Source organism: Engystomops pustulosus, chromosome 3, assembly GCF_040894005.1.
Source record: "Engystomops pustulosus chromosome 3, aEngPut4.maternal, whole genome shotgun sequence".
Taxonomy (NCBI): domain Eukaryota; kingdom Metazoa; phylum Chordata; class Amphibia; order Anura; family Leptodactylidae; genus Engystomops; species Engystomops pustulosus.
In genome coordinates, this window is record NC_092413.1 from 159,485,737 (window position 1) to 159,497,821 (window position 12,085).

Consider the following 12,085-nt stretch of genomic DNA (forward strand, 5'->3'; position numbering starts at 1 on the left):
GCTAAGCCAAACAGCATGACTCTTAGTTTGATTGTATGACCTGTATGAATTGTGTAATACACAATTTTATTTAGCTGGGTTTATTTTGCTTCAATGGGAATCTGTAAAGAGAATTTACCTACCTGAACTAAATGTTAAATTGGGTGTACGCCTATTGTGTCTATGCCACCCATACCTTGTTTTTATTGTCAAGCTTCTTTACTCATGTCAAAACTTTACTTTAGAAATATTTAAATGAGGCTGAAGTGCTTCAGAGGGTTTTAGTAGAGCACCACTTGACTTTATCTCCACATCTTTCTGAGCCCAAGAGGGATGTAGCTGAAAGGGTAAAGATGAGAAAGGGACATGGGTGGTGGTAGTGTAGCAGGGGTGGTGTTATTGCTGGACCCCTGAGGTGCTCTGCTGATACCCCCAAAGCACTTCAGCCTCATTTGAATATTTTTATTGTGACGTTTTGGCATAGAAGGAGGAGCTGGAATATAAAAACAAAGGTATGGGTGGCATGTGTTGGCATAGCCCAACGCAAAGTAGAAGTTAGTTCAGATAAGTAAATGATGATGGATTCCCTTAAAGATATTGAGAAATTTGTCACTCTTTTTGGGATATCTTAAAATTTATTTTCCAAAAAAAGACAAGAAAACAGAAATAAAGTGAAAATAAAGCTTAACAGCAGTCCCTTGAGTTGTAAATGAGAATACTGCTGCTCTTTGAGCTTAACTTACTCTTTCTTCAGAAGGATAAAGCAATTAAACTGTATAATCCTTTTACAGCAAGAATTAATGGGTTTAGGTACATTGATTAGACTTCATTTTTCACTGGAGTCTTTAGACTATTTCCCTGATCAGCAGATCTCTTTTTCTGACAAATATCAGAGACTGCTTTGGTCTGAACAAGACACTTGTAAAGTCTTAAAGGCTCCTTTGTAAACTGGCAGCTTATTAATTCTCTGTGCAGTTCATTCAAAGGTATCATACACAAAAGATGTATTTTATGTCTTAATGCAAGGCCTTTGTAAGTGTTCATCTGCGGACTGTGGAATTAATACAAATGTGAAATTGCTTTGTGATGCCTTTTGCAATGAATAATTATTGTGCTTTTTTAATTATGCAATATTTAGAACAATCTGCCATCATTCTCCATGACTCATCAGTTAATTGCATGAATTCTTCTAATAAACAGTGTTGCAGATGGTATCAAGTTATACACAACACAGCTGTGATACTCGCTAACTAATTCCCACAGCTTATATATATTTGATCCTGGCTGTGAAAAAAATATATAAAAGCAGTTCTAGCTTTTAGTTTTTCTTTTGGTTTTACCAGGTTTTTGTGGTAAAAATAGGGGCATTGGCTTATACTTGGGTCGGCTTATACTCGAGTATATACGGGTATATATTACTAATATAAAAATGCTGAAAAAGTGATCTTCTTTTACTTGTCTATTTAAAGTTGGTTGCACCTGTAGTGCCCTGAAGCGGGGAACATTGAACTTTGAACAGTTGTGGACATTTGCATTATTCAGCTATACAAAGTCAGCAGCTTCTTACTTTATTTTACACAGAGGCTTATCTTGCATTAGTTGTACACTACATGATGTGATATACATTGTTTGTCTGTATGAATAAAACTACAGAAAGAGTTAATAAACATTGAGAGACTTTTCTGACTAAATAAAAAAAGGTGTTACATTTCCACAGTCATAGGGTTATAGTAGAGCATGTTAAATAGCCTGCCTCAAGCACTGATCACAGTAGGAAGAGCAGAGAGCTCCACAAAGCGTCTAGATCTGTGATGGCGAACCTTTTGGAGACCAAGTGCCAAAATTACAACAACAAAAACCTACTTTTTATCACAAAGTGCCAACACTGTTCTACAACAAATTCAACAGAAGAAGGACCTCCATCAATAAACTGCCCCTGCCCATATCTTCTTACTATTTCTATAGTCTGAAGAAGCCAAGGATATGTTGCTTTAAAATAACTCTGAGAGTAGCATCTACATTGCATGTGACTGCAGGTGAATTCTTTTAGCCATGTTTGGGTGCCCACATGGCCTGAGTGCCCACAAAGAGGGCCCTGAGTGCCACCTCTGGCACCCGTGCCATAGGTTCGCCACCACTGGTCTAGATTTCTTTTTACATCAAAATTACATTCATGGCTATGTTATGATATAAAATTGCTTCCATTAAATCCTTGCCTCATCCAATCCCTTCTTTGGTTGTACTTACTTTTGACATATGTCTTTTTTTCAACTGTACTAATTATGTAACAATGTTGTAGAGGATTAAAATCTGACCTTTTTTTACCACAAACAAAACCAAAGAAGACAGTAAATGTGCTATATAAATTAATCCAGGTGCACAATCTTTAGGTCAAACGAGATGTGAGGAACACTGGTTAGGCCCCAAATAAGGAAAAGAAGCAATACTAGTACATGGAAAAAACATCAAAAACTTTTATTCTTCCTGGCTTTATATGTGCACTGTGTTACAGCCACTTATGCTCCGTACGCTGTTCAGCACTCCAGTTTGTATGTGTAATCACCATGGATTTTGGCATCATTTTATTTATATATTTATTTATTTATTGTTTCTTTTCCTTTTTTGGTGTTAGCCTGATGTCAGGTGTCTGGAAATTTGTTTACTTCTTGAGAAACTTGATTTTCATGTCAACTCTTAACCTTTTAATGACCACTGTATCACATTTTTACAGTGGTCATTAAGCAGGGGCATAACTTGAGTGGTAGCAGCCATCGCAGTCACCATGGGGCCCATGGTGTCAGAGGGCTGGGCTATTAAACATGCTACACTGAAGAATGGAGCATGTGCATTGTATGTGTGTGTTTATGTAATGTATTTATTCACTGTATGTGTATATGCTGTATGGATGTATGTGGTGTGTATATGATAGATGTGTGTGTGCATATGCTATATATATGTAAATGGTACTGTATGTATATATGGTGCATATATACTGTATTTATGCGTTTTATACTGTATATAGGTGTGTATGTGGTGTATGTATAGACTGTATGGGTAATAATTATATCCAACTGCAAGAGATCAGGTTGGGGGGAAGAAAAGGGGGACAGGGAACAAATAATAACCAAGTGGCGTTAGATCCCTCTGATCCTAGCCTACAGTGGCCCCCCACTTTTTATGATATACGCATGGGGTTAAGAACCTCAAAACATGATAGAAACTAATGTTATCCCCCCAAGAGAAAACCGGAGGGAAAAGAGGAATAACCAAGACAGTGTATAGAAGATAAAACAAAATTATTTTATTGCTTGCAAAAATAAAAATGAACAAGACATGTAAACAAAATACATACAGTATGGTGATGACACAGAAAGAGTGGCGGTCAGAGCCAAAGGCAGCAAGGGAAACTGAGAGTAATCAGACATAATGGACTATGTACAAAAAGGGACCCACTAAAGTGCTGGCTGGTAATAAATACCGTGCCCGGCCATAGACCAATAATGTGGGAATAATGTGACGCCAAAGCCCAAAAAGACAGCACATGACCAGGTAAGATTCATCACTGGGTATCATTCTCAATGGCAGGAAATGCGTTGAGCGCTGGAAAGATATTGGCCCATACTACAAGGCGACCCCATAGTCTCAAAATACATTACATCACACCCTTCTGTCACGGCCCGGAGAGCCAAAAATTTGAGAGATCTATTGGTAAGGAGCCATTATACATCAGGCAGATCCGGAACCATCTTTGGGGCAGACAGACCCTCTTGGGGATGTAAGCCATGTGGGAAATGTATCGCATGCCCAAACGTGGAACGGACCAACACGTTTACAGATTCTACGGGTACTAGAATTTACAACATCACCCAGAACATCACTTGCAGTACAAAGGCAGTAGTTTACTACGCAACCTGCCCATGCGATTTAATCTACATAGGCCTAACATCTCGCCCTCTAAAAATACGGATTAGAGAACACATGCGAGATATTAGGGCTGGGGCAGATACAAATGTACTTCTGGAAGGGAAACCGGTAGCACAACACTTTAGAGACAAGCATCACTCTGATCCAAGTGTATTAAAAGTGCGTGGTATTGACAAAATCGATTTAGGAATCAGAGGGGGCCCAATCCAACAACGTCTTGCACAGTGTGAAACACGGTGGATTTGGACCTTAAACACACTCAAACCAAAGGGCCTGAACGAAACATTGAGTTTCGCCCCCTACCTCTAGTAAATCGTCTCAGTTCCACTTTGCTCTATCTGCAATGAATACATATTTTTCTCTTATCTCTGCATAATGTCTAAAACTCTCATTCACTGGCGTCAATTGTGCACCAGTTTTTAACCCCTTCCCGATGCGCGCCGTACTAGTACGGCGCGCGCCGGGTCCCGGTGCATGGAGAGGGCTCGCGGGCCGAGCCCTCTCCATAGCCGGTAAGTCTTTGCTGCATATTGCAGCAAAGGCTTACCGGTAACACCCGCGATCGGTGCTAGCACCGATCGCGGGTGCTTTCACCGCGATCACCTCCGGCAATGCTGCCGGAGGCTTCAAAAAGATGGCGCCGCATGGGCGCCGCCATCTTGGCGCGGATCTTCGCTCCCCGATGACGTCACGGGGAGCGGTGATCCGTTGCCATGACAGCATCGGGCCTCACGAAGGCCCGAAGCTGTCTCGTTTTAACCTATTCATTACAATGTGCTATCAGCACATTGTAATGAATGAGGAGTAAAATCCCCATATACTGCCATATTGCAGTATGGCAGTATATGGTAGGATCGATCAGACAACCTAGGGTTAAAGTACCCTAGGGAGTCTGAAAAATAGTTAAAGTAAAAGTAAAAAAAAGTTTAAAAAAAAAAAATTATATTAAAAAAACCTAAAAATTCAAATCACCCCCCTTTCCCTAGAAGTGATATTAATATTAATAAACAGTAAAAATCATAAACACATTAGGTATCACCGCGTCCAAAAATGTCCGATCTATCAAAATATAATAACGGTTTTTCACTGCGTTTAACCCCGTAACGGAAAATAGCGTCCAAAGTCAAAAATGACATTTTTTTGCCATTTTGGAAAATATAAAAAAATTAATAAAAAGTGATCAAAAGGTAGCACAGTCCTAACAATGATAGCAATGAAAACGCCATCAAAAGTCGCAAAAAATGACACCACCCACAGCTTCGTACACCAAAGTATGAAAAAGTTATTAGCGCCAGAAGATGACAAAATCAAAAAAAAAATTTTTGTACAGGAGGTTTTAATTTTTTTAAATGTATGAAAACATTATAAAACCTGTACAAATGTGGTATCCTTGTGATCGTAGCAACCCAAAGAATAAAGTAGACCTGTCATTTGGGGCACAGTGAAAGCTGTAAAATCCAAGCCCACAAGAAAACGTCGCAAATGTGTTTTTTCACCATTTTCACTGCATTTGGAATTTTTTTCCCGCTTCCCAGTACGCGCCATGGAACATTAAATACCGTCACTACGAAGTGCAATTTGTTACGCAGAAAATAAGCCATAACAGAGCTCTTTATGTGGAAAAATAAAAAAGTTATAGATTTTTGAAGGTGGGGTGTGAAAAATGGAAGTGAAAAAACTAAAAAAGGCCAAGTCGTTAAGGGGTTAAAGTCATTTTATTAATTCATATGTCTTATTTCATTTTGATTATTTTCTTTTGCACTTTCAGAAACCGTAATATTTGTATTATATGGGCTCCTATGGTTCTTTAGGAAATCGTTTACCCGTATAAACCTCCTTTTCATCAAGTTCGACAAGAGTGGATTATCCCTCATACATGACCATTTAACTTCGTGGATTTGCGACTAAAACAAGCGCACTGATACTCATATAAGAAGATCTAGTTAAAACTGTGATACTATTACTCGGTGTATCAAGCCAGGCCAAATATGAGGATACAGGTCTTAAAATGCAATTATTATTAATAATATAATTATCATTGCAGCTATTACTTACACTTCATAACGTTTCATGCACGATGCACTTTCTCCATCACATTCCATCACTATTAAACCCTTCCCCCATATTTCCCCTCCCTATCTTCCTTCCCCCCCCCCCCCCCGTCTTTTCACTTTTGTGTTTTCACTTTTTTGCACTAGCACCTATTGTTATCAATTGAAATGTCAAATATGAATAATGATTCTAATATGAATTTTTCCTCTACTTTGGTTGTTAAGCAACATGAATTCATACATACCTGATCAATCATCGATCAGATAATTGTAGCACTTTTTATAATATGTTATGCATAGTTTTTCTCAAGTCTTTGTACACCAATTATGCAATTGATGTTTCAAATTGTATCATGCACATAGCACTTTAAATCATTTCCAGGTTATTTGGTATATTATATTGCACTTTCAACGATTGTAACCAGTAGTCACTCAAAGATATATTAGCATATCTTTCTTAACATGTTATTGTATATCAATCATGTGATTTTTGTTTTAACTCTTATGCATGTAGCACTTTCAACAATCTTAGTTTAGTTGGTATATAAAATTGCACTTTTAATAATTGTAGTTAGTAGCCACACAAGCATATGATGTATACGTCATTTAATTTATCATGGCATCACTCAACTTCATTCGGTTATTGATCTACCTAATATTTGTAATTACGCTGCTAAATGATGCACCTGTTTCCAGTAAGTAATTACGCTGCTAAAAAGATGCACTTATTCCCAGCATAGCGGTGCATCGTGGCTGAGCGCATGCGCTTGCCAGATGCCCCCGACAAAAACTATTACTTTCAGCAGCTCCGCAATGATTCCAGATATCGCGATGTCGTGAGCGCGTGATCTCGCGATCACGTGACACGGACTCGCGATGTCTTGGCATCATGAGGGGAGGTACCATCTCACCCACCGCTCACGTGCACAACACTGCAAGCTTTCATTGGTTGATAGATTACTAATCATAGGGCCCTCTAACGTCATGACGCCACCCCCAGACGAAGGCTCATCCTTGAGCCGAAACGCGCGTCGGGGCGGGCGGTTCATTCCAGGCAGTGGAACATTTTGCCATTACTACAAATTGGTAAGGACTTTAGTCAACATTGGGTAGATTCCCACATTATTGGTCTATGGCCGGGCACGGTATTTATTACCAGCCAGCACTTTAGTGGGTCCCTTTTTGTACATAGTCCATTATGTTGATTACTCTCAGTTTCCCTTGCTGCCTTTGGCTCTGACCGCCACTCTTTCTGTGTCATCACCATACTGTATGTATTTTGTTTACATGTCTTGTTCATTTTTATTTTTGCAAGCAATAAAATAATTTTGTTTTATCTTCTATACACTGTCTTGGTTATTCCTATTTTCACTCTGGTTTTCTCTTGGGGGGATACCATTAGTTTCTGTATGGACGAATACTTCGCCCGCTCGAGAAAATGGCATCTCCCGCCGTTTTGCTTTTTGGCGGCCAGAAACAGAGCCAATCACAAGCCAGGAGACTCTGCACTCCACCCAGCATGACGTGGTACCCTTACACGTCGATAGCAGTGGTTGGCTGGCCAGATCAGGTGACCCTGGAATAGACTAGCCCCTGCCTGCGCTGCTCGGATCATTCTGTGTCTGGATGCCGCTAGGGAGAGAGCTGCTGGTGGTCAGGGAAAGCGTTAGGCTGTTCTATTAGAATAGTGTTAGGCAGGAGTGATTCTACAAGAACCCAACAGCCCTTCTTAGGGCTACCATAACGTTATACATTTTTTTTTTTTATTTGCAGCTAGTACCATATTGTGAGGAATTTGCAGGGGGACTTGCTACCGTTGTGTTTAGCTCTTAGTGACACACATATCCACCTCAAACACCAAAGTGGGACAATTTATTAGGGGTTTGATTTCAATTAGGCACAGTCTGCCAGTTTCTTTTTATTTTACGTTTATTTTTTGATAACTCAGCGTCATCTCATCTGGCATAGCAGTGTGCTTTCATAGTTGGCTAGAAAATAGCCATAGGAGAATCCAAATGGCTTACTTAGGCCTACAATAGCGTTATATATTTTATTTCTGGTTGATCTGCTGGTGGCTGGCCTTGCTGTAGTGCATCTACTACCATATTGTGAGGAATTTGCTGTGAGACTTGCGACCGTTGTGTTTAGCGCTTAGTGACGCACATATCCATCGCAAAGACCGAAGTGGGACAATTTATTAGGGGTTTGATTGAAATTAGGCACAGTCTGCCATTTACTTTTTATTTTACGTTTATTTTTTCATAACTCAGCGTCATCTCATCTGGCATAGCAGTGTGCTTTCATAGTTGGCTAGAAAATAGCCATAGGAGAATCCAAACGGCTTACTTAGGCCTACAATAGCGTTATATAGTTGATTTTTGGTTGATTTGCTGGTGGCTGGCCTTGCTGTAGTGCATCTACTACCATATTGTGAGGAATTTGCAGTGAGACTTGCGACCGTTGTGTTTAGCGCTTAGTGACGCACATATCCATCGCAAAGACCGAAGTGGGACAATTTATTAGGGGTTTGATTGTAATTAGGCACAGTCTGCCATTTACTTTTTATTTTACGTTTATTTTTTGATAACTCAGCGTCATCTCATCTGGCATAGCAGTGTGCTTTCATAGTTGGCTAGAAAATAGCCATAGGAGAATCCAAACGGCTTACTTAGGCCTACAATAGCGTTATATAGTTGATTTTTGGTTGATTTGCTGGTGGCTGGCCTTGCTGTAGTGCATCTACTACCATATTGTGAGGAATTTGCAGTGAGACTTGCGACCGTTGTGTTTAGCGCTTAGTGACGCACATATCCATCGCAAAGACCGAAGTGGGACAATTTATTAGGGGTTTGATTGTAATTAGGCACAGTCTGCCATTTACTTTTTATTTTACGTTTATTTTTTGATAACTCAGCGTCATCTCATCTGGCATAGCAGTGTGCTTTCATAGTTGGCTAGAAAATAGCCATAGCAATAGGATAGCATCGTTTGGTTTTAAAAACTAAAAAACACAAAAAAAAACAAAAAAAAAAACACAAAAAAAAGTTATAACTTTCATTTTCAAAATGTTTAACCCGGGGGCTAGGGGTAGAGGACGAGGGCGGGGACGTGGGCGTCCAACTACTGCAGGGGTCAGAGGCCGTGGTCCTGGGCGGGGTGAGGGACCACCTGCTAATGAGGGAGCAGGGGAACGCCGCAGAGCTACACTCCCTAGGTTCATGTCTGAAGTTACTGGGACTCGTGGTAGAGCACTGTTGAGGCCAGAACAGTGCGAACAGGTGATGTTGTGGCCGAAATCGCCACTCCTCCAGCTCCTGCACCTCAGCCTCCTCCCCCCCAGTCTGCCCCCTCCCAGGAAAATTTGGCATTTGAACCGGCATACTCTGAGGAACTGTTTTCTGGACCCTTCCCACAGTCACAAACCACTTGTCCAGTTGCTGCTGAGCAATTTTCCGATGCCCAGGTTTTCCACCAGTCGCAGTCTGTGGGTGATGATGACCTTCTTGACGTAGTGGAAGAAGTGTGTAAAGAGGTGTCCGACGATGAGGAGACACGGTTGTCAGACAGTGGTGAAGTTGTTGTCAGGGCAGGAAGTCCGAGGGGGGAGCAGACTGAGGGATCGGAGGATGATGAGGTGACAGACCCAAGCTGGGTTGAGAGGCCGGGTGAACACAGTGCTTCTGAGACGGAGGAGAGTCCTCGACCAGAACAGGTTGGAAGAGGCAGTGGTGGGGCCAGACGGAGAGGCAGGGCCAGAGCTGGTGCATCAGCGCCAAATGTGTCACGTAGTGAAGCACCCGTGGTGAGGGCTCCCGCGGCGAGGGCTAGATTTTCAGAAGTCTGGAGGTTCTTTAAGGAAACACCGGATGACCGACGGACTGTGGTGTGCAACCTTTGCAAAACCAGGATCAGCAGGGGTTCCACCACTACTAGCTTAACTACCACCAGTATGCGCAGGCATATGAATGCTAAACACCCCACTCAGTGGCACCAAGCCCGTTCACCTCCGGCCGTGCACACCACTGCTCCTTCCCCTGTGTCAGCTGATAGTCAGCCCCCTGCCCAGGACCCTGGCCCAAAAACCCCATCGTCGCCTCCACGATCCTCCACAGCATCCACCAGCGTTCAGCTCTCCATACCCCAGACTCTGGAGCGGAAAAGGAAATATAGTGCAACCCACCCGCACGCCCAAGCCCTCAATGTCCACATCTCCAGATTGCTTAGCCTGGAGATGCTGCCCTATAGGCTGGTAGAGACCGAGGCCTTTCGCAACCTCATGGCGGCGGCCGCCCCTCGGTATTCGGTCCCCAGCCGCCACTACTTTTCCCGATGTGCCGTCCCAGCCCTGCACCAGCACGTGTCAGACAACATCATCCGTGCCCTGACCAACGCCGTTTCTGCCAAGGTCCACCTGACCACGGACACGTGGACGAGTGCTGCCGGGCAGGGCCACTATATATCGCTGACGGCACATTGGATTAACTTGGTGAAGGCTGGGACCGAGTCTGACCCTGCGGCTGGTCATATACTGCCGACGCCGAGGATTGCGGGGCCTACCTCGGTCCAGGTCTTTCAGGCCTACTATGCCTCCTCCTCCTCCCACCCCTCCTCCACCTCCTCCTCCGAACTACCATCCGTGGGCATGGCGCCATCAGTCGCTAGCTCTAGGCACAGCAGCAGTGCCGTCGCTAAGCGACAGCAGGCGGTGCTCAAACTGCTGAGCCTAGGCGATAAAAGGCACACCGCCCAAGAACTATTACAGGGCATCACGGCGCAGACTGATCTGTGGCTGGCACCGCTGAACCTGAAGCCAGGCATGGTTGTGTGTGACAATGGCCGTAACCTGGTGGCGGCTCTGCAACTCGGCAGACTGACACATGTGCCATGCCTGGCCCATGTGTTAAATCTGATAGTTCAGCGTTTCCTCAAGACATACCCCAATCTGTCTGATTTGCTCACGAAGGTGCGCCGCATCTGTGCGCATTTCAGGAAGTCCAGCACAGATGCTGCCACTCTCAGGGCAGCGCAGCGCCGCCTCCAACTGCCCGCTCACCGACTGTTGTGCGACGTGCCCACGAGGTGGAATTCAACATTAACCATGTTATCCAGAGTTTACCGGCAGCGCAGAGCGATTGTAGACTGCCAGATGTCAACTTCCACCAGAACTGGTAGTCAGGTCAGTCAGCTTCCTCAAGTCTACAATGAGGAGTGGACGTGGATGTCTGATATCTGTCAGGTGCTGAGTAACTTTGAGGAGTCAACACAGATGGTCAGTGGCGATGCCGCCATCATCAGCCTCACCATCCCGCTGCTTGGCCTGTTGAAAAACTCTCTGATCAGCATGAAGTCGGAAGCTTTGCGCTCGTCACAAGAGACGGGGGAAGAAGATTCCCTTGTTGATAGCCTAAGCACCCTCAGGTCTGTTTCTCAGCGCATATCGGAGGAGGTGGAGGAGGATGAGGAGGAAGAGGAGGAGAATGTTGGCGAGACACAAGAGGGGACCATTGTTCAGTCCTTCACTGTTCAGCGTGTATGGGCAGAAGAAGAGGAGTTGGAGGAGTTGGAGGAGGAGGAAATGGACAGTCAGGCCAGTGAGGCGAGTGAATTCTTGCGCGTTGGTATTCTGGCGCATATGGCAGATTTCATGCTAGGCTGCCTATCCCGTGACCCTTGCGTTCAAAGAATTTATTCCAGCACCGATTACTGGGTATTCACTCTCCTCGACCCACGGTACAAGCAAAATCTTTCCACTCTCATCCCTGGAGAGGAAAGGAGTGTGAGAATGCATGAATACCAGCAGGCCCTGGTGCACAAGCTGAAACAGTATTTCCCTTCTGACAGCGCTAGCGGCAGAGTGCGTAGTTCTGCGGGACAAGTAGCGAGGGAGAGTAGCCGAGCAGGCAGCTTGTCCAGCACTGGCAAGGGTACGCTTTACAAGGCTTTTACCAGCTTTATGTCACCCCAGCAAGACACTGTCACCTGTCCCCAGTCTCGGCAGAGTAGGGCTGATCTTTACAGAAAGATGGTGAGGGAGTACGTAGCTGACCATACCATCGTCCTAAATGATCACACAGCTCCCTACAACTACTGGGTTTCAAAGCTGGACATGTGGCACGAACTGGCGCTGTACG